At 47.0% G+C, this 23,781-nt stretch overlaps 1 protein-coding gene and 1 pseudogene across 1 annotated transcript in view; one reads left to right on the forward strand and one right to left on the reverse strand.

Moving 5' to 3' along the window:
- The window catches only part of LOC139276947 (MICOS complex subunit mic25a-like), a 556,647-nt gene that overhangs the window by 353,696 nt on the left and 179,170 nt on the right, over window positions 1–23,781 (forward strand). The window lies entirely within an intron of this gene.
- LOC139276946 (small ribosomal subunit protein uS19 pseudogene) lies at window positions 765–1,281 on the reverse strand (annotated as a pseudogene).

Consider the following 23,781-nt stretch of genomic DNA (forward strand, 5'->3'; position numbering starts at 1 on the left):
GCACTACTTCAAAGAAGAGCAGGGGAGTTCTGGCCAATAGTTATCCCTCAATCAACATAACAAAAACAGATTGTCTGGTTATTATCACATTACTGTTTGTGGGAGCTTGCTGTGCGCAAATTGGCTGCCGCGTTTCCTACATTACTACAGTGACTACACTTCAAAAGTACTTAATTGACTGTAATGCGCTTTGGGACATCTGGTGGTCGTGAATGCAAGTCTTTCTTTCTTAAAGGCGCTAAATAAATACAAGTTGTTGTTACTTTAGGTCAAAGCTCAGCACACAGCAAGTTTCTTGCCCACAGGCAGGGAGAATTGCAGGTGAAGAATGGTAGACCAGTGAGCAGTGAGAGAACTGAAGAGAGAGGGAAAAAATATCAAAATAACATCTTCAAACCTAGAAGAAACCTCGGCGTTTACAAATGGCTCCTGCAGCACCAAAATAAAGACTAGATGTTACAATCATCATCATAGGCAGTCCCTCGGAATGGAGGAAGACTTGCTTCCACTCCTGAAGTGAGCTCTTTGGTGGCTGAACAGTCCAATACGAGAGCCACAGGTGGGACAGATAGTCGTTGAGGGAAGGGGTGGATGGGACTGGTTTGCCGCATGCTCTTTCCGCTGCCTGCGCTTGATTTCTGCATGCTCTGGGCGTTGTGACTTGAGGTGCTCAACGCTCTCTCGGATGCACTTCATCCACTTAGGGTGTTCTTGGGCCAGGGACTCCCAGGTGTCACTTTATCAGGGAGGCATTGAGGATGTCCTTTTTTTTTACTGGGATGAGTTTTATTTACACAACGTTTCCATCGTAAACTCTTTACTTCAGAGGGATGAACCTGGAGGAGTGAGTGGCACCGATACCAGGTCTGCCGTGCTTGACGGGCTTGTAAGTGATGGAAAACTCACCAAGATAATGGCCAATCATTTCAGGCTTGATTTCAACCTGGTTAAAGGTTTTGCCATTGTACACACCAACCATGCTGCCAACCATCTCGGGGAGGATGACCATGTCACAAAGGTGAGTCTTGACAACCTCTGGTTTCGCCATGGGTGGAGCTTCCTTTTTGGCCTTGCGCAGCCATTTCAGGAGGGACTGCTGTTTGCGGCGCAGACCCCTGTTCACACGCCTCCGCTGACGGGCGCAATACAATTGCATCAACTGCTCATAGGACATATCAAGGAGCTGATCCAGAACAACACCTCTGTAGGTGAATTTCCTGAAGGTCCTTTTCTTCTTCTGTTCTACTTGGTCAGCCATTTTCGCCCGCTGCCGCTGGAAAGGCTTGAGGATGTCCTTGTAGCGTTTCCGCTGCCCACCTTTAGCTCGTTTGCCGTGAAGGAGCTCCGAGTTGAGCACATGCTTTGGGAGTCTCGTGTCTGGCATGCGAACTGTGTGGCCTGCCCAGCGGAGCTGATCGAGTGTGGTCAGTGCTTCAATGCTGGGGATGTTAGCCTGGACGAGAACACTGATGTTGCTGCGCCTGTCCTCCCAGGGGATTTGTAGGATCTTGCGGAGACATCGTTGGTGATATTTCTCCAGCAAATGTCACGACCAACGGACGTCTCAAAGCGTTTTACAACCAATAAAGTATTTTTGGAATGTAGTCATTGTTGTAATGACACTAAACTGGGTGGCGCTGTGAGGAGGACGCTAAGAGGCTGCAGGGTGACTTGGGCAGGTTAGGTGAGTGGGCAAATACATGGCAGATACGGTATAATGTGGATAAATGTGAGATTATCCATTTTGGGGTCAAAAACACGAAGGCAGAATATTATCTGAATGGCGGCAGATTAGGAAAAGGGGAGGTGCAACAAGACCTGGGAGTCATGGTTCATCAGTCACTGAAAGTTGGCATGCAGGTACAGCAGGCGGTGAAGAAGGCAAATGATATGTTGCCTTCATAGCTAGGGAATTTGAATATAGGAGCAGGGAGGTCTTACTGCAGTTGTACAGGGCCTTACTGAGGCCTCACCTGGAATATTGTGTTCAGTTTTGGTCTCCTAATCTGAGGAAGGACGTTCTTGCTATTGAGGGAGTGCAGCGAAGGTTCACCAGACTGATTCCAGGGATGGCTGGACTGTCATATGAGGAGAGACTGGATCAACTGGGCCTTTATTCACTGGAGTTTAGAAGGATGAGAGAGGATCTCATAGAAACGTATAAGATTCTGACAGGACTGGTCAGGTTAGATGCATGAAGTATGTTCCCAATGTTGGGGAAGTCCAGAACCAGGGGACATAGTCTTAGGATAAGGGGTCGGCTATTTAGGACTGAGATGAGGAGAAACATCTTCACTCAGAGAATTGTTAACCTGTGGAATTCCCTGTCGCAGAGAATTGTTGATGCCAGTTCATTGGATATATTCAAGAGGAGTTAGATATGGCCCGTACGGCTAAGGGGAGCAAGGTGTATGGAGATAAAGCAGGAAAGGGGTACTGAGGGAATGATCAGCCATGATCTTATTGAATGGCGGTGCAGGCTCGAAGGGCCGAATGGCCGTCTCCTGCACCTATTTTCTATGTTTCTATGTAATGTGGGAAACACGGCAGCCAATTTGCGCACAAGCAAGCTCCCACAAACAACAACGTGACGATGATGGATAATCTGTTTTTGTTATGTTGATTGAGGGATAAATATTGGTCAGGACACTGGGGATAATTCCCCTACTCTTCTTTGAAATAGTGCCATCGGATCTTGTACGTCCATTTGAGAGAGCAGACGGGGCCTCGGTTTAACGTCTCATCTAAAAGCTGGCACTTCCAACGGTGCAGCACTCCCTCAGCACTGCAATGGAGTGTCTGCCTAGATTTATGTGCTCAAGTCCCTGGAGTGGAACTTGAATCCACAATCTTTTGACTCAGAGGCGAGTGTGCTACCCACTGAACCACAGTTGACATTAGAGCCATTCAGACGGATGGCATGGTATCTGACCCAGTTTGCTGTGCTCGTTTAGGCACCTGGATCGTCAAGTAACCTGCAGTTTGTCAGCTGCAGTGGATTCTGTGGCTGTGCCTCACTCCGGCAGACCAGCCAGCCAGCCAGCGGCAGCTCAGATAAACCTCCGCTGAATCATCAATCAACGGAATTGTTATTTTGGCTCCATTGTGCCCTCGCTAACATTTGCAAATAATCTTGCAGGTGTTAAAGCTCCTATTCAGAGATGGTATCATCCGATTTTTTGGAGAACAAATGCCTCAGATTGAAGATGGGCTGGCAAGTAATTGCTGTATTCAGCTGGAGAATGCTCCACTTCTCCAACAGCATTGAAGGCTTTGTGTGGATACGTTGCAAAATTGCTCTGAATAGCAAATGACCAAAAAAAAACAAGCTACTTTAAACTGCTGAATAAAAGCCACTACTTTAAGTATTAACTTTATCTTTCAACAAGAAGCTTGGAGTTTCTCACAGAGTATGGAGCATACTTTGATCATACACAACAAATGATCGGAACTGCATGGCCACTCACTTGGTATCTACAACAACATCAACTTGTATTTATATAGCACCTTTAATATAGTGAAACATCCCAAGATGCTTCACAGAAGTGTTATAAGATTAAAAATTTGACATCGAACTACATAGGCGAAATTAGCGCAGGTGACCAAAAGCTTGGTCAGAGAAGTAGGTTTTAAGGAGCCTCTTGAAGGATGGAGAGATGGAGAGGTTTAGGCAGGGAGTTCCAGAGCTTAGGGCTTAGGCAACAAAATGCACGGCCACCAATGTTTGAGTGATTATAATCAGGAATATTCAAACGGGCAGAATTAGAGGAGCACAGACATCCCCAGGGGTTGTGGGGCTGGAGGAGGTTAGGGATAGGGAAGGGTGAGGCCATGGAGGGATTTGAAAACGAGGATGAGAATTTTGAAATCGAGGCATTGCTTAACTGGGGACCAAAGTTGGTCAGCGAGCACAGGGATGATGGGTGAGTGGGACTTGGTGCGAGTTAGGCCATGGGCAGCCGAGTTTTGGATCACCTCTAGTTTACATAGGGCAGAATGTGGGAGGCCAGGCAGGAGTGCATTGGGATAGTCACATCTTGTGGTAACAAAAAGAAAAAGAAGTTGACGTTTTGGAATGGGACCCTTCATTGGAACTTTATTCCTCTTCCCTCTAACTTCTCCCTTCCTCTTCGAATGTACAATTCAACTAGTGTCAGTTTCAGTTTCCCACCCAAACCTCCCCTAAGTTTCCCAGGCAGTGAATGTCCACCGCTGTTGGTCTGCTGAGGGCACCACACCAAGCTGGAGCATATCCTTATCCATCGTCCACACGCGCATGTCCCCCCAGAGGTACACGGACTGGCGATCAGGAGCAAGAAATCGAGCCGATTTCTCCCTTTCCTTGCCATGGGCACTGCAGCTCATTCTTCTAATGTCCAGAGAATCTAGCCCCATTCTATTCAATCTTTCCTCATAGGACAACCTTATCATCCCAGCAAGCAATCTATCTACAGAGCTGAGTTAGCTGATCACCCTCGACCAGATGGCATGGAGGCCAACAGCAGCAAAGAGCACTAGATTTGACCTGGTCCGGGGAGAGGAGATTTAGCCACCCAGTGACTCTCTGATGGAAGGCTGCATGTGTGATTGTTGGGCAAGAGTCAGAGCAGGCTTGGCTATGGGGCTCCTCCATCGACAAGTAGCCTGTCACTGCTCACAATCTGGGCCAACGTGACAAAGAATAGGCCCTTGGGTAAGGTACCAGAAGGCAATGACTATAGGAGGAGAGGGGGAAGCAAAGAACTCATTCTCAGGGCTACGTATGAGCTCCAACTGCATGACAACTACTTGCATTTATATAGCGACTTTAATAAAGCAAAACATCCCAAGGAACTTCACAGGAGCGTTAAAACATCCCAAGGAACTTCACAGGAGCGTTATCAGATAAAATTTGACATTGAGCCACATGAGAAATTAGGACAGGTGACCAAAAGGTCAAAGAAGTAAGTTTTAAGGAGCGTTTTAATGGAGGGGAGAGAGAGGCAGAGAGGTTATGGGGCGGAATTCCAGAGCTTAGAGTCGAGTCAGCTAAAGGCACGAGCACCAATGTTAGGGCGAAGGAAGTGGAGGATGGACAAAAGGCCGGAATTGGAGGAACGCAAAGTTGCAGATAAGTTGGCTGAAGAAATGCCAAATAGTTTTGTGAATTAAATGTTCAAAGGCTTTTTTAAACTTGTGCTTTGTGATATATTTTTGTAGCCGTTTACTGGGAATTAGTATGCAGATTGTGCCATTAGCGGAAATAACTTTTACCTAGTCCAAACCAAAACTGGGTGCTTTGTAAGCATCTACGCACATATAATAAAATGGGCTGATTGCACATGTACCAATGGAGATGAGGGGGATTTCGTGTATGCGAAAGAGCGCACTCATGTACATGCAGGAGAATTTCTTTCAATCCAGTTTATGAAATTTTCCCTCCCCAGTTTTCAATGGTCACAGTAACCGAATGACTCTCCCAGAACAAGATGGAGTGTCACATGTTGTTGAGGTGTTTAAGATGATCAAATGAATTGATGGGGTAGACAGAGAGAAACTATTTCCTCTGGTGGTGGAGTGCAGAACAAGGGGTCATAACCTTAAAATTAGAGCCAGACCGTTCAGGGGTGATAACAGGAAGCACTTCTTCAAACACAGGGTGGTGGAAATCTGGAACTCTCTCCCCCACAAAGCTGTTGCGGCTGGGAGTCAATTGAAAACGTCAAAACTGAGAATTTTGTTAGGCAAGGGTATTAAGGGTTATGGAACCAAAGTGGATAGATGGAGTTAAGATATCTAATTGAACAGTCTCGTGGGACTAAAAAACAGAAAAACTGAAAACAGGAAATAGAAACATAGAAACATAGAAAATAGGTGCAGGAGTAGGCCATTCAATAAGATCATGGCTGATCATTCCCTCAGTATCCCTTCCCTGCTTTCTCTCCAAACCCCTTGATCCCCTTAGCCGCAAGGGCCACAACTAACTCCTCTTGAATATATCCAATGAACTGGCATCAACAACTCTCTGTGTCAGGGAATTCCACAGGTTAACAACTCTCTGAGAGAAGAAGTTTCTCCTCATCTCAGTCCTAAATGGCCTACCCCTAATCCTAAGACTGTGTCCCCTGGTTCTGAACTTTCCCAACATCGGGAACATTTTACCCACATCGAACATGTCCCGTCCCGTCAGAATCTTATAGGTTTCTATGAGATCCCCTCTCATCCTTCTAAACTCCAGTGTATAAAGGCCCAGTCGATTCAGTCGTTCCTCATATGACAGTCCTGCCATCCAGGGAATCAGTCTGGTGAACCTTCGCTGCACTCCCTCAATAGCAAGCACATCTTTTCTCAGATTAGGAGACCAAAACTGAACACAATATTCCAGGTGAGGCCTCACCAAGGCCCTGTTCAACTGCAGTAAGACCTCCCTGCTCCTATACTCAAATCCCCTAGCTATGAAGGCCAACGTACCATTTGCCTTCTTCACCACCTGCTGTACGTGTATGCCAACTTTCAATGACTGATGAACCATGACTCCCAGGTCTCGTTGCACCTCCCCTTTTACAAATCTGCCGCCATTCAGATAATATTCTGTCTTCAAAATTTTGTCCCGAAAGTGGATAATCTCACATTTATCCATATTATACTGTATCTGCCATGCATTTGCCCACTCACCTAACCTGTCCAAGTCACCCTGCAGCCTCCTAGCGTCCCCCTCACAGCTCACACCGCCACCCAGTTTAGTGCCATCTGCAAACTTGGAGATATTACACTCAATTCCTTCATCCAAATCATTGATGTATATTGTAAAGAGCTGGGGTCCCAGCACTGAGCCCTGCGGCACTCCACTAGTCACTGCCTGCCATTCTGAAAAGGACCCATTTATCCCGACTCTCTGCTTCCTGTCTGCCAACCAGTTCCCTATCCACGTCAGTATATTACCCCAATACCATGTGCTTTGATTTTGCACACCAATCTCTTGTGTGGGACCTTGTCAAAAGCCTTTTGAAAGTCCAAATACACCACATCCACTGGTTCTCCCTTGTCCACTCTAGTGGTTATATCCTCAAAAAATTCCAGAAGATTTGTCAAGCATGATTTCCCCTTCATAAATCCATGCTGACTTGGACCGATCCTGTCACTGCTTTCCAAATGCGCTGCTATTTCATCTTAATAATTGATTTCCAATATTTTCCCCACTACTGATGTCAGGCTAACCAGTCTATAATTACTCGCTTTCTCTCTCCCTCCCTTTTTAAAAAGTGGTGTTACATTAGCTACCCTCCAGTCCATAGGAACTGATCCAGAGTCGATAGACTGTTGGAAAATGATCACCAATGCATCCACTATTTCTAGGGCCACTTCCTTAAGTACTCTGGGATGCAGACTATCAGGCCCTGGGAATTTATCGGCCTTCAATCCCATCAGTTTTCCGAACAGAATTTCCTGCCTAATAAGGATATCCTTCAGTTCCTCCTTCTCACTAGACTCTCAGCCCCCTAGTACTTCCGGAAGGTTATTTGTGTATTCCTTCGTGAAAACAGAACCAAAGTATTTGTTCAATTGGTCTGCCATTTCTTTGTTCCCCATTATAATTTCACCTGAATCCGACTGCAAGGGACCTACGTTTGTCTTCACTAATCTTTTTCTCTTCACATATCTATAGAAGCTTTTGCAGTCAGTTTTTATGTTCCCGGCAAGCTTCTTCTCGTACTCTATTTCCCCCTCTTAATTAAACCCTTTGTTCTCCTCTGCTGCATTCTAAATTTCTCGCAGGCCTCAGGTTTGTTGCCTTTTCTGGCCAATTTATATGCCTCTTCCTTGGATTCAACACTATCCTTAATTTCCCTTGTTAGCCACGGTTGAGCCACCTTCTCCGTTTTATTTTTACTCCAGACAAGGATGTACAATTGCTGAAGCTCATCCATGTGATCTTTAAATGTTTGCCATTGCCTATCCACCGTCAACCCTTGAAGTATAATTTGCCTGTCTATGCTAGCGAATTCATGCCTCAAACAATCGAAGTTACCTTTCCTTAAGTTCAGGACCCTAGTTTCTGAATTAACTGTGTCACTATCCATCTTAATAAAGAATTCTACCATGTTATGGTCACTCTTCCCCAAGGGGCCTCGCACAACAAGATTGCTAATTAGTCTTTTCTCATTACACATCACCCAGTCTAGGATGGCCAGCTCCTTAGTTGGTTCCTCGACATATTGGTCTAGAAAACCATACCTAATACACTCCAGGAAATCCTCCTCCACTGCATTGCTACCAGTTTGGCTAGCTCAATCAATATGTAGATTAAAATCACCCATGATAACTGCTGTACCGTTATTGCATGCATCCCTAATTTCTTGTTTGATGCTGTCCCCAAACCTTACTACTACTGTTTGATGGTCTGTACACAACTCCCACTAGTGTTTTCTGTCCCTTGGTATTCCGTAGCTCCACCCATACCGATTCCACATCATCCAAGCTAATGCCCTTTCTTACTATTGCATTAATTTCCTCTTTAACCAGCAACGCCACCCCGCCTCCTTTTCCTTTCTGTCTAAATGTTGAATACCCCTGGATGTTGAGTTCCCAGCCTTGGTCACCCTAGAGCCATGTCTCCTTGATACCAATTACATTATATCCATTAACTGCTATCTGTGCAGTTAATTCGTCCACCTTATTCCGAATACTCCCCGCATTGAGGCACAGAGCCGTCAGGCTTGTCTCTCTAACACACTTTGCCCTTTTTGAATTTTGGTGTAATGTGGCCCTTTTTGCTTTTGCCTTAGGTTTCTCTGCCCTCCACTTTTACTTTTCTTCTTTCTATCTATTGCTTCTGCACCATTCTACTTCCCTCTGTCTCCCTGCATAGGTTCCCATCCCCCTGCCATATTAGCTTAACTCCTCCCCAACAGCACGAGCAAACACTCCCCCTAGGATATTGGTTCCGGTCCTGCCCAGGCGCAGACCGTCAGGTTTGTACTGGTCCCACCTCCCCCAGAATCGGTTCCAATGTCCCAGGAATTTGAATCCCTCCCTGCTGCACCACTGCTCAAGCCACGTATTCGTCTGAGCTATCCTGCGATTCCTACTCTGACTAGCACGTGGCACTGGTAGCAATCCTGAGATTACTACTTTTGAGGTCCGACTTTTTAATTTAGCTTCTAGCTCCCTAAATTCGTCTTGTAGGACCTCATCCTGTTTTTTACCTATATTGTTGGTACCTATATGCACCACGACAACTGGCTGTTCACCCTCCCTTTTCAGAATGCCCTGCACCCGCTCTGAGACATCCCTGACCCTTGCACCAGGGAGGCAACATACCATCCTGGAGTCTCGGTTGCAGCCGCAGAAACGTCTTATTTATTCCCCTTACAATGAATCCCCCATCACTATAGCTCTCCCACTCTTTTTCCTGCCCTCCTGTGCAGCAGAGCCACTCACGGTGCCATGAACTTGGCTGCTGCTGCCCTCCCCTGATGAGTCATCGCCCTCAACAGTACCCAAAGCGGTGGTATCTGTTTTGCAGGGGGATGACCGCAGTGGACCACTGCACTACCTTCCTTGCACTGCTCTTCCTGTTGGTCATCCATTCCCAATCTGGCTGTGTGCCCTTTTCCTGCGGTAAGACCAACTCACTAAACGTGCTATTCACGTCATTCTCAGCATCGTGGATGATCCAGAGTTCATCCACTCGCAGCTCCAGTGCCGCAATGAGGTCCGTCAGGAACTGCAGGTGGATGCTCTTACTGCACACGTAGTCGTCAGGGACACCGGAAGCGTCCCTGACTTCCCACATAGTATAGGAGGAGCATAACACATGTCCGAGCTGTCCTGCCATGACTTAACCCTTAAATTAGCAACAACAATGCTAACGGTTACTTACTGATATAGAAAGGAAAAAGAAAAACTACTTACCAATCACCAGCCAATCACTTACCCCCTTGGCTGTGACGTCACCTTTCAATTTCTTTCTACTTCTTTTTTGCCTTTTCTCCCTGCTGCAGCTGCACCGGTACGCCTCTCCTCCGACCTCCCGAACCTCCTCCTCGACGCACCTCGCTCCCCGACTGACTGATGGGCCTTTATAGACCTCTCCTCCGACCTCCCGAGCCTCCTCCTCGACGCACCTCGCTCCCCAACTGACTGATGGGCCTTTCTAGGTCTCTCCTCCGACCTTCCGAGCCTCCTCCTCGACGCACCTCACTCCCCAGCGGGTCAGGCAGCATCTGTGGAGAGAAACGGAGTTAACGTTTCAGGTCGATGATCCTTCATCAGAACTGGCAAATGTTCAAAATGAACAGATTCTTCAGGAGCACTGAAAGGGGAAGGGGAGGAGAGAACAAAAGAGAAGGTCTGTGATAGGGTGGAAGACAGGAGAGATTTGAGAGACAAAAGAGATGATGGGCCGAATTGAGATGGTAATGGCAGAAGTTAGAAAAAGATTAGTCTAGATAGGGTGTGAATGGCGGAATAATTACCAGCTGCCATGGGAAACAGAGAGAAAAAAATAACAAAATCGGGGAGGGGGTTAAAAAAAGGAGGAAAGGGAGCAAAATATGGGCAGAGGTTACGGTCTGAAACTGTTGAACTTGATGTTAAGTCCAGAAGGCTGTAAAGTGCCTAAACGAAAGATGAGGTGCTGTTCCTCGAGCTTGCGTTGAGTTTCATTGGAACAGTGTAGGAGGCTGAGGACGGAGATGTCGTAGTGGGAGTGGAGTGGAGAATTAAAGTGACAGTGATCAGAAGCTCGGGGTCGAGGGACTGAATGGCCTACTCCTGTTCCATGTGTCATAGAAAACCAGTGGGATATTTCACCTGGGCAGTCCATATGCCTTTTTTTAATCCTGTTTAAATTTGGCCTGCATCACCTTAACAAGGAAGAGGTTTGTGTACCTTTAAGCCAGCGTTCCGATCTCCGGGGAGGTGCCGAGTAGCACGCTCAGCGATGAACTGTTCTGGCAGCTGAAGAGAAACATTCATCAAAAGCAGTAACTGAAGAGGACAGAGACATCCCATTCCCATCATCTTAAATAAACAGAGTAGTACCTGGCAGAGACACAAGGTCACCTTGTTCTGCTGAAGCCTCCATGTCAAAAACCAGAGGGGCAGTAGCCGTGCGATGGTCTGATGTAGACCCCTCGCTGAAAATTACTTCATAAACTTAAGCCTAATATTTTTTATTAACATTTTAAGCTTCAATTCTCCTCCAACCTGGAGCGGCCGTGGAATGTAATTTTCTGCTTGTGCCTCTGTTATTAAGCTCCCCACTATCTTCCTCCTCTCTGATGAATGGAGAGTTTATTTTAAATTAAAACAGAGTTTCTTATCTGCTGGGAAGAAAATTTGGATACTACTTTCAATTTTCCAGTATAATTAGGTCGAGGAGTCTTTTTTTTGGTAGCTGCAAAAATTAAAATCTGATACCAAAGCATGTTGCCAACATCTTTGTGAATAACAGACCTTATCCCTTGAAATGAGGCACAAATAAAGTGTCTTTAACGTTGGCATAATTGTGCTTGTAGGTCAAAGATATATCTCTTTTATCTTCGAAAAAGGGTAATTTTGTGTTTTGTAAAAGGCTTTGTGGAATTGCATTGAGATGCTGAGGTTAAAAACGAATGCTGAGGAATACAATCAAGTGTGAAGTCATGTTATTGCTTTCAGGGCTAGCTGTACCTTGGGGGATTACATTTCTATTTTGTACTGTTCGGTTAAAGTTTTGTTATTCATAGTTCAATCAGTTGTGTGGAGCGCTGCCGCTCGGCTTATTTAGTGTGTTAGTATCAACAAGCGAGAGGAAAATCACACTTAAGCCAGTATGCTTTTTTCGTGTGATGCTCTTAATTCTTCACCCTCTCGCTGCTAGCATCATCAGTGATGGACTTATAGCCACCTCAGTGTTGTAAAGCTCAAGGTGCTTTTTCTCCCATCACAACCCAAGTTTATATGGGCAGCGTCTATTTTTGTAGCCCTGGCTGTTTCTGATAAAACAAATTTTTGGTTATGACAAGACCATGTTCTGAGCATTTCATCAGGAGGAGGATATCATTGGAGTTGGTTTTCCCTATCCCTTCCCTGCCAATCACTCCTCTCCAGAGGTCTGTGTCCTTTCCAACTCTGGCATTAAACTCGGGACAGGGATTGTTCAAGGCTGGAGTAGAATTTCTCTTTGGTCTCGTCCATAGCTTCCAGGGTTGAGGCGTATGCACTGATGACTGTAGCAAACTGGTTCTGGGTTAGAGTGAGCTGAAGGGTCATGAGGCGTTCGTTTATCCTGTAGGGGTAACTCGAAGATGCCAAAGAGCTCATTTTTGATGTCCTCAAAGGACAACCTCAAAGCCTGCTTGAAAAAATGTAACAACCCCACCAACTCTTGGGAATCCCTGGCCCAAGACTGATCAAAGTGGAGGAGAAGCATCCGAGAAGGCGCCGAACACTTTGGGAACGAAATTGATGAAGGCATCTGCCCACCCAAGTGTCGCCCAAAGGACCACCGATGGCCGCCAAGGTGTCTGATGGTTCTTTGGGCGGGGTTTTCGTCACCCAGGTCCCTCGAAGGTCGGCGGGCGGCAAATCTGTGATGTATGCTGTCAATCTGGGCGGCAGTCTGCGGGAGCTCTCATTCTCAGCGCAAAAGCGGTTGCCGCCCAAGTGCCACCGAGGATGGAGTCGGGCCGAAGGAGGGTCAAAGAATCAAAAGCATCAAGAACAAAAAAAAGCATCTAATGACTTTCAGGGGACCCCGTCCAGGTAAGTACCTGTAAATAAATATTTTAAATAAACTTCACCAACCTTTTTGCAGTATCTTCACACTTACCGTTGGGGACAGAGCTGCCTGCACTCAGCGGTCCACTGCCGCCTTGCCGCCGACTCCCGCCCGCATGAATATGGCATCTCGGCGGAAGGGAGTGTACTTACGCGCATCGGCCGTCCGCTGACGTCGGTGGGCGCTTCCCAGTGGCTCTCCCCTCCCACCCGCTCCAGGCCTCGATGAAAGTGGCACTGGGCAGTTCAACCAGAAGAATGTCGGCGGCAGTGGGTAGTAAGGCTATCAATTTCGGCCCCTTTGAGTCACTTTGCCGGGAGCAAGCGGAAGCCAAGTAAAAATAGCGGAAGGAGCGTACGACAAATCAAGCATCCCACCCACCCGTCCCTCCAACCACCATATGCCCAACCTGTGACAGAGACTGCAGATCCCACATCGGTCTCATCAGTCATCTTAGAACACATTTGACAGGGTAGATGTAGAGGGGTTGTTTCCCCTGGCTGTAGAGTCTAGAACTAGGATAAAGGGTCGGACATTTAAGACTGAGATGTGGAGGAATTTCTTCACTCAAAGGGTTGTGAATCTTTGGAATTTTCAACCCGAGAAGGCTGTGGATGCTCAATCATTGAGTACATTCAAGGCTGAGATTGGACTCTGGGGGAATCAAGGGACATGGGAATCGGACTGGAGACTGGAGTTGAGGTTGAAGATCAGCCATAATCTTATTAAATGTCGGAGCAGGCTCGAGTGGCCAAGTGGCCTACTCCTGCTCCTAAATCTTATATTCTTATGTTCCCGGGTTACTAATCTATGGGAGCTGAGCACCTTCCAGTACCTCAGTCACGTGGCCACTCTCCAAGCGCAACCTCGACACTGAGTGTCGGATGGCCTTTGTAAGAACATAAGAATTTGGAGCAGGAATAGGCCATTTGGCTCCTCGAGCCTGCTCCGCCATTTAATAAAATTATGGCTGGTCTGATCTTGGGCTCAGCTCCACTTCCCTGCCCGCTCCCCATAACCCTTCACTCCCTTATCGCTCAAAAATCTGTATATCTCCACCTTAAATATGTTCAATGACCCAGTCTCCACAGCAATCTGAGGCAGAGAATTCCACAGATTCACGACTCTCTGATAGAAGAAATTCCTTCTCTTCCCAGTTCTAAAAGGGCGACCCCTTATTCTTAAACTATGCCCGCAGTTCTAGATTCCCCCACGAGAGGAAACATCCTCTCTGCATCTACCTTATCGAGCCCCCCTATCCCCCTTGCAATAAAGGCCAACATTCCATTTGCCTTCCTGATTATTTGCTATACCTGCGTACTAACTTTTTGTGTTTCATGCACAAGGACCCCCAGATCCCGCTGTACTGCAGCATTTTGTAGTTCTCTCCATTTAAATCATAATTTGCTTTTTTATTTTTCCTGCCAAAATGGATAACCTCACATTTTCCAACATTATACTCTCTCTGCCAAATGTTTACCCACTCACAAAGCCTGTCTATATCCCTTTGCAGATTTTTTGTGTCCTCCTCACTGTTATGTCTCAAATAAAGCAATGTGACTGAGTACTGTAGACTTGAGCAAGTGTGACCTTAGACTCTTTATTCTGACTCCAGAGTGCTGGCACAACATGGGAGGCCTGCTTATATACTGTGCTCCCAAGGGATGCTGGGATCCCTTGCGACTCCAACAGATACGCCCTCTGTTGCGGTAGAATACTGGTTACAAGGTGTTGCATACATAACATCACCCGCACCCACTCCCCGACAAAGTCAATAGTACACATATTTACAGGGTGAGACGATCTGGGGCTTTCCGCTCCCTAGTCGATCGTTTCGGTACAAACACAGGTGCAGGTGAGTTGGTTGGGCCTTCGCTGGGCTGCTGCGCAGCTGGGCTTGCTGGGCTGCTGGGAACGATGAGTTCAGCTTCGTGTTCAACCGTGATGTCGGTTGCCACTTGTGTGTGTGTCGGAGGGTCGAAGTTGGTGATGTCCTCTTCAGGTTGCTCGTGGCTGTCTGTGAATCGCAGTGTGGTTTGGTCCAAATGCTTTCTGCAAGTTAGTCCATTGGGCAAGTTTGACCTCAAAGACCCTAATTGCTGCTTTGGCTATGACTGTGCCAGCAAGCCATTTGGGACCATGTCCATCGTTGAGTACAAATACAGACTTCAATATCGTGTGACAAATTTGCGCGATCATGGTACATGCTTTGTTGATGCCGCCTGCCCTCGACATGATCATGGAGATCAGGGTGGACTAGAGAGAGCTTTGTTTTGAGTGCCCTTTTCATGAGCAGTTCGGCAGGTGAGCAAGTGGGGTCTTATGCGGTAGCTGAGCAGGACTCAGGACAGGCGGGTCTGCAGGGAGCCTTCCAACACGCGTTTCAAGCTTTGCTTGATGGTTTGGACTGCCCGTTCTGCCTGGCCGTTAGGTGCGGGCTTGAACAGGGCAGATGTGACGTGCTTGATCCCATTGCCGGTCATGAATTCCTTGTACTCAGTGCTGGTGAAGCACGGCCCATTGTCGCTGACAAGGACATCAGGCAGGCCGTGCGTGGCAAACATGGCTCATAGACTTTCGATGGTGGCAGTGGACGTGCTTACAGACATTATTCCACACTCAATCCATTTTGAATAAGCATCTACAATAACCAAAAACATTTTGCTTAGAAACGGGCCCGCAAAGTCAACTTGGATCCTAGACCACGGTTTGGAGGGCCATGACCACAAACTTAGCGGTGCCTCCCTGGGTGCATTGCTCAGTTGAGAGCAAGTGTTGCATTGGCGCACACAAGACTCCAAATCTGAGTCGATGGCGGGCCACCACACATGGGATCTGGCTATAGCTTTCATCATTACTATGCCTGGGTGGGTACAGTGTAGGTCGCGTATGAACACTTTCCTGCCTTTCTTAGGCAAAACCACACGATTACCCCACAAAAGACAGTCCGCCTGTATGGACATTTTGTCTTTGCGCTACAGGAACAGCTTGATCTCTTCATGCATCTCTGCTTGGACACTGGACCAACTCCCATGAAGGACACAGTTTTTTACAAGGGACAATAAAGGATTCAAATGCATTCTTCACCAAGAGTTAGTCTGCAGGCTGTGCCATTTCCACCCCGGTGATGGGCAATGGTAGCTGACTGAAAGCATCAGTGCAGTTCTCTGTGCCTGGCTTGTGGCGAATTACATAGTTATATGCAGACAGCGTGAGTGCCCATCTTTGGATGCGAGCAGAGGCATTGGTATTAATACCTTTGCTCTCTGAGAATAGCGATATGAGCGGTGTAGGGTCAGTTTCTAACTCGAACTTAAGCCCAAACAGATATTGGTGCATTTTTTTCACCACGTAAATGCATGCCAGAGCTTCTTTTTCAATCATGCTGCAGGCCCTTTCGGACTTGAACAAACTCCTGGACGCATAAGCGACCGGTTGCATTGTTCCCGATTCGTTTGCTTGTTGTAACACCATACGAAGACGCATCGCAAGCTAGCACTAAACGTTTACATGGGTCATACAGAACAAGCAGTTTGTTGGAACATAACAGATTTCTGGCTTTCTCAAAAGCAGTCTCTTGTGATTTCCCCCATACCCAGTCATCTCCCTTGCGTAGCAACACATGTAGAGGTTCTAGCAAGGTGCTTAACCTGGGTAGGAAATTACCAAAATAATTGAGGAGTCTCAGGAATGACCGCAGCGCCGTCACGTTCTGTGGTCTTGGTGCATTCTTGATGACCTCCGTCTTGGGGTCGGTGGGTCTGATGCCGTCTGCCGCAATTCTTCTCCCTAAGAAGTCGACCTCTGGCACCAGGAAAGCATACTTCGAGCGTTTCAACCTGAGTCCTACACGATCTAGCCGACTAGAACCTCTTCCAGATTCTGCAAGTGTTCGATGGTGTCCCGACCTGTGATCAGAATGTCGTCCTGGAAAACCACGGTGCGTGGAACCGACTTTAGCAAACTTTGAAAAATAGCTGCGGCCGATCGAATCCCAAATGGCCATCTATTGTAGATGAACAGACCTTTGTTCGTGTTGATGCAGGTGAGGCCTTTCGAAGATTCCACCAGCTCCTGCGTCATGTAGGCCGAGGTCAGGTCCAACTTGGTGAACATCTTCCCTCCTGCCAGCATTGCAAATCGGTCGTCTGCCTTGCGTAGCGGGTACTGGTCCTGCAGCGAAAAGTGGTTAATTGTTACTTTATAGTCCCCACAAATTCTGACCGTGTCATCGCCCTTGAGAACCAGAACAATCGGACTGGCCCACTCATTGAACTCAACCGGCGGGATGATACCCTCTCGTTGCAGCCTGTCCAGCTTGATCTCCACTTTCTCGCGCATCATGTACGGCACCACACATGCCTTGTGGTGGATGGGTCGTGTACCAGGAACCAAGTGAATTTGCACCTTCACCCAGAGAAATTTCCGATGCCCGGCTCAAACAACGACGGGAACTTGCTCAAAACCTGGACACATGAGGCGTCGTCGACGGACGAAAGCACTCGGATGTCGTCCCAGTTCCAGCGGATTTTTCCCAGCCAGCTTCTGCCAAACAGTGTGGGGCCATCTCCTGGTACAATCCATAGTGGGAGTTCATGCACCGCTCCATCATAGGAGACCTTTACTGCTGCACTGCCAATTACAGGGATCAGCTCTTTAGTGTAAGTTCTCAGCTTGGTATAAATAGGGCTCAGCTTGGGCATTTGTGCCTTGTTGCACCACAGCCTCTCGAAGGCCTTTTTGCTCATGATAAACTGACTTGCACCCGTGTCCAATTCCATGGATACTGGAATTCCGCTCAGTTCAACTTTTAATATAATCAGTGGACATTTCGTGGTGAAGGTGTGTACACTTCTGCCTCATCGGTTCGAGTCTCTAGTTCAGTTTGATCCACCATAGATCGATTTTCCTCTGCAACATGGTGGTTTGCAGGGTTTGCAGCTCGTCTGCACATTCGCTGGAGGTGTCCCATTGTTCCACAGCCTTTGCATGCATAGTTTTAAAGCGGCATTGATGAGCTCGATGATCACCTCCGCAGCGCCAACAAGGTGTTAACTGTCTCGCATTAACATTTGATGGCGGACTCTGAGTCATCTGAGGTCGTGCAGCTGCAGGCGTATACGTTCTGCCATATGCACTCCTGCCTGAAAATGACGTTACTTTGTGTACAGTACTTGCCGATGCATCTTTATGCTGCGAAATTTGTTTGGTGTTATTGCCGGTGGACATAAATGCATGGGCTATCGTTATGGCTTTGCTCAGGTTCGGTGTTAAACAGTAAATAGTTTGCGAAGGATACCCTCATGGCCAATGCCAAGCACAAAAAAGTCTCTGAGCATTTACTCCAGGAATCCACCGAATTCGCAAAGTCCTGCAAGGCGCCTTAGTTCGGCGACGTAGCTCGCCACTTCCTGGCCTTCAGACCGTTGACATGTATAAAATCGATACCTTGCCATCAGAATGCTCTCCTTCGGATTTAGGTGCTCCAGGACAAATATACGCAGTTCTTCATACAATTTGGTTGTTGGTTTCACCGGAGCAAGAAGATTCTTCATGAGGCCATAGGTTGTTGCCCCGCAGACGGTGAGGAGGATAGTCCTTCGTTTGGCAGCATTTTCATTCCCTTCCAGCTCGTTGGCCACGAAGTATTGGTTGAGTCGCTCCACGAAGGCTTCCCAATCATCACCTTCTGAGAATTTATCCAGGATACCAACAGTTCTCTTCTTTTTCGCGTGCTGGTTCGTTATCTATTACTCGTCACCAGTTGTTATGTCTCAAATAAAGCAATGTGACTGAGTACTGTAGACTTGAGCAAGTATGACCTGAGTCTCTTTATTCTGACTCCAGAGTGCTGGCACAACATGGGAGGCCTGCTTATATGCAGTGCTCCCAAGGGATGCTGGGATCCCTTGGGACTCCAACAGATGCGCCCTCTGGTGGCGGTAGAATGCTGGTTACAAGGTGTTGCATACATAACAGACACAATTTGCTTTCCCACCCATTTTTGTATCATCAGCAAACCTGGCTACATTACACTCGGTCTCTTCATCCAAGTCATTGATATAGATTGTAAATAGTTGGGGTGCCAGCACTGATCCCTGTGGCACCCCACTTGTTACCTTTTGCCAACCAGAAAATAACCCATTTATCCCCAGTCTCTTTTGTTAGTTAGCCAATCCACTATCCCCCAACCCCATGAGCTCTTGTGCAGTAACCTTTTATGTGGCACCTTATCAAATGCCTTCTTGAAATCCAAAAACACCACATCCACTGGTCCCCCCTTATCCACCCTGCTCATTACATCCTCAAAGAACTCCAGCAAATTTGTCAAACATGATTTCCCTTTTATAAAACTGCTGATTCTGCTTGACTGTATTAAGGGGCGTCATCGCCAAGTCCAGCTCCAGGCCTGCACATTTTCCAGCAGTTGGGTCAAGGGATAGCAAGTGGGAGCCCTGGCTAATTTGCCCTTCCTAGCTCAGAGGTGTGGAGTATAATCGTGTCTGATGACTGCTGAGATCAGCTGATTGATCAACACAGCAGCTTGAACGTGGGACTTTCCTGCCCCGTCTGGCCCAGCCACTCACTGGATAAACTCCCGGAGATATCAGGACAGCCTGGTGCTCATTTCAAAGCAGGCCCCAGGAGCCTTCTTCGTGCAAAAAGTACTTAGCTTCCCCACTGAGGCACTTTCTAAAACTCAAACTGTGAACAACATTGATATCTTTTAGCTCTCATTCTCAATTTGTATTATAGTCCTTGTTTCAGCAGTTGAATTCTGATGACATGATTGGAGAATGCTACCTCAGAGGAGTTACTGAGCCTGACAGTGTGAGGGAACTGATTTATGACTACAACTCGAATGTTAATTCGGCTCTCTCATGTTCACGCTCATGTAACTGCAAAAAAGATATTTATGCATCGGAAAGGGTGCAGATCAACATGACTCATCTCCGGTCTAAAGGGGATGAGCTGTGAGGGAAGATTACATTCTGGAAAGAAGATGCTTAACGGGCAATCTCATCAAAGTATATCATATTGAAATGTTACAGAAAAGTTAAACCCAGATAATTACTTTAAGATATGACAAGACATGAAGGCCAGAGGACATAAAACAGAAATTAGTGAAAAGTTACAGATATCAAAGAGTGATCAATGATTGCAATAATGTGCATGACAGGGTAGCAGAAGCAAAAAAAATTATGGTTATCAAAAGACAATTGGATATTATGATGGGAGAGCGAGGTTACTAGGGGAATAGGCTTAGATGGCTTTCGATCATTTAATCCAGCAACTCTGATGAGCTTACCGACATTCACTGGGTTTTTTCCTGTCATTTGCCCCTTCTGAACGTGTAGAATGTTGTTAATGCCCAGCTCCACAAGCACTGGTCACTAATGTTCTCGTTAAGCCACATGGCCGTGCAGTAGCCTGGAGGTCCCACACAGCCGGTTCCTTTTAAATGGAAAAACTGCGCATGAGCGGAAATTTGAATGGGTCGTGCAGCCTGTTAAAGGATCCGCGCACCAAAAACAAATTAGAGGAGACATTGTGTGGCTGTTCTTCAAGGTGAGTCTACATGCAAAAGCATGCCTATTTGACTGTGGGGTATCACATCCGAGCTCAATCCCATCCTCTCCTGAAGACCACACACAATACATTTTCGTGAATGTCACTGGAAAGAACATAAGAAATAGGAACAGGAATAGGCCATACGGCCCGTCGAGCCTGCTCCGCCATTTAACACGATCATGGCTGATCCGATCATGGACTCAGGTCCACTTCCCTACCCGTTCCCCATAACCCCTTAATCCCTTATCGGTTAAGAAGCTGTCTATCTCTGTTTTAAATTTATTCAATGTCCCGGCTTCCACAGCTCTCTGAGGCAGCGAATTCCACAGATTTACAACCCTCTGAGAGAAGAAATTGCTCCTCATCTCAGTTTTAAATAGGTGGCCCCTTATTCTTAGATCATGCCCTCGAGTTCTAGTCTCCCCCATCAGTGGAAACATCCTCTCTGCATCCACCTTGTCAAGCCCCCTCATAATCTTATACGTTTCGATAAGATCACCTCTCATTCTTCTGAATTTCAATGAATGGAGGCCCAACCTACTCAACCTTTCCTCATAAGTCAATCCTCTCATCTCCAGAATCAACCTAGTGAACCTTCTCTGAACTGCCTCCAAAGCAGTATATCCTTTTGTAAATATGGAAACCAAAGCTGTACGCAGTATTCCAGGTGTGACCTCTGTAGTTTCTCCAGTGGAGAGCTTATCAACTGTGAGGTGGAGCATGGCAGCGAGGAAGATTGAGACGAGGGTTGGGGCGATGACGCAGCCCTGCTTGACCCCGGTCCGAACATGAATTGGGTCTGTGATGGATCCTATCAACAAGAGCAGGCATTGATAATGAGATCCAACACCGCCTCCAGTGCGCCAGTGCAACTTCGGCCGCCTGAGGAAAAGAGTGTTTGAAGATCAGTTCCTCAAAACTGTCACCAAGCTCATGGACTACAGGGCCATAGTAATACCCGCCCTCCTGTATGGCTCAGAGACGTGGACATGTAAAATAGACACCTCAAGTCGCTGGAGAAATACCACCAGCGATGTCTCCGCAAGATCCTGCAAATCCCCTGGGAGGACAGACGCATAAACATTCGCGTCCTCGTCCAGGCCAACATCCCCAGCATTGAAGCACTGACCACACTTGATCAGCTCCGCTGGGCAGGCCACATCGTTCGCATGCCAGACACGAGACTCCCAAAGTAAGTGCTCTACTCAGAACTCGTCCACGGCAAACGAGCCAAGGGCGGGCAGAGGAAACGTTACAAGGACACCCTCAAAGCCTCCCTGATAAAGTGTGACATCCCCACTGACACCTGGGAGTCCTTGGCCATAGACTGCCCTAAGTGGAGGAAGTGCATTCGGGAGGGCGCTGAGCTCCTCGAGTATCGTCGCCGAGAGCATGCAGAAATCAAGCGCAGGCAGTGGAAGGAGCGTGCGGCAAACCAGGCTCCCTGCCCACTCTTTCCCTCAACGACTATCTGTCCCACCTGTGACAGAAACTGTGGTTCTCGTATTGGACTGTACAGCCACCTAAGAATTCATGCTAAGAGTGGAAGCAAGTCTTCCTCGATCCCGAGGGACTGCCGATGATGATGATGACCCTGTATAACTGTAGCAAGAATTCCCTGCTTTTATACTCCATCCCCATTGCAATAAAGGTCAAGATTCCATTGGCCTTCCTGATCACTTGCTGTACCTGCATACTAATCTTTTGTGTTTCATGCACAAGTTCCCCCAGGTCCCGCTGTATTGCAGCCCTTTGCAATTTTTCTCCATTTAAATAATAACTTGTTCTTTGATTTTTTTCTGCTAAAGTGTATGACCTCACACATTATACTCCATCAGCCAATTTTTTGCCCACTCACTTAGCTTGTCTATGACCATTTGCAGATTTTTTGTGTCCTCCTCACACATTGCTTTTCCTCCCATCTTTGTATCGTCAGCAAACTTGGGTACGTTACACTCGGTCCCTTCTTCCATGTCATTAATATAGATTGTAAATAGTTGGGGTCCCAGCACTGATCCCTGCGGCACCCCACTAGTTACTGATTGCCAACCCGAGAATGAACCATTTATCCTGACTCTCTCTTTTTTATTTGTTAGCCAATCCTCTATCCATGCTAATATATTAACCCAAACCTCGTGAACTTTGATTTTGTGCAGCTTGTACAGTAATCTTTTATGTGGCTCCTTGTCAAATGCCTTCTGTAAGTCCAAATACACCACATCCACTGGTTCCCCTTTATCCACCCTGTTTGTTACATCCTCAAAGAATTCCAGCAAATTTGTCAAACGTGACTTCCCCTTCATAAATCCATACTGACTCTGCCTGACCGAATTATGCTTTTCCACATGTCCTACTACTGCTTCTTTAATAATGGACTCCAACATTTTCCCAACCACAGATGTTAGGCTAACTGGTCTATAGTTTCCTGATTTTTGTCTGCCTCCTTTCTTTAAATAGGGGCGTTACATTTGCAGTTTTCCAATATGCTGGGACCTCCCCAGAATCCAGGGAATTTTGGTAAATTACAACCAATGCATCCCCTATCCCTGCAGCTACTTCTCTTAAGACCCTAGGATGCAAGCCATCAAGTCCAGGGGATTTATCTGCCTTTACTCCCATTATCTTACTGAGTACCACCTCCTTAGTGATTGTGATTGTGTTAAGTTCCTCCCCCCCATAGCCCCTTGTCTATCCACTATTGGGATATTGTTTTTGTCCTCTACCGTAAAGACTGATACAAAATATTTGTTCAGAGTGTGCGATTTTAGTCCCAGACCAGTTGAAGCATCTCTCTGTGGCTGAGCTTGGCAAACTCAGAACAGACCATGAATTGACTTGGGAGCGTTCTATGTGCCTCAGTTGCACTGGGTGAAAGCACTCCCTGTCTAAGCAGAACAAAGCAAGAGAATAGTAGTGTTGATTATTATATTTTTTTGCCAGAGAATTTTGTTAAAAAATATAGGGGTGGAAATTTGGTACCGCCCATTTTGAGGCGCTAATGGCGACGGGGCGGCAAATTTTGTGCCGGGAAGTGGTTTGCTTCTGCAGCCGCAAAATTCATCAGCTGATCCCTGAGTGTGGAGAGGAGCGCTAAGGGAGGCACTCCACACCTCTTTTAGAGCGCTAGGCCAGCCGAGCAACTGAAAATCCTGTTAAACAGCTGGCCTTGGAGCCCTAAGAAAGGCTTCCCTGGAAAAAATAAATCGGCACAAAACCCACCAAAAACATTCCCAATACCTTACTGATGCCACATAAACAGAAATCGTTAAAATAAAAAAAAACGATCACTCAGGTAGCCTTTCCTTCCCTCACTGCCACCGATACAGCTTGGACCGCCCGCATTCCCAGGCGGTTCCACTAGGGCGTGCTACGAGGTGCTATGGGTCCCGCTGCAAACAAATTTCAGAACGTTGTCGCAACCGGGGTGTTGTACACCAGCTTGCCTCTCCCGGGCGGTAATGCTC

Source organism: Pristiophorus japonicus, chromosome 12 (assembly GCF_044704955.1).
Source record: "Pristiophorus japonicus isolate sPriJap1 chromosome 12, sPriJap1.hap1, whole genome shotgun sequence".
Classification (NCBI taxonomy): Eukaryota; Metazoa; Chordata; class Chondrichthyes; family Pristiophoridae; genus Pristiophorus; species Pristiophorus japonicus.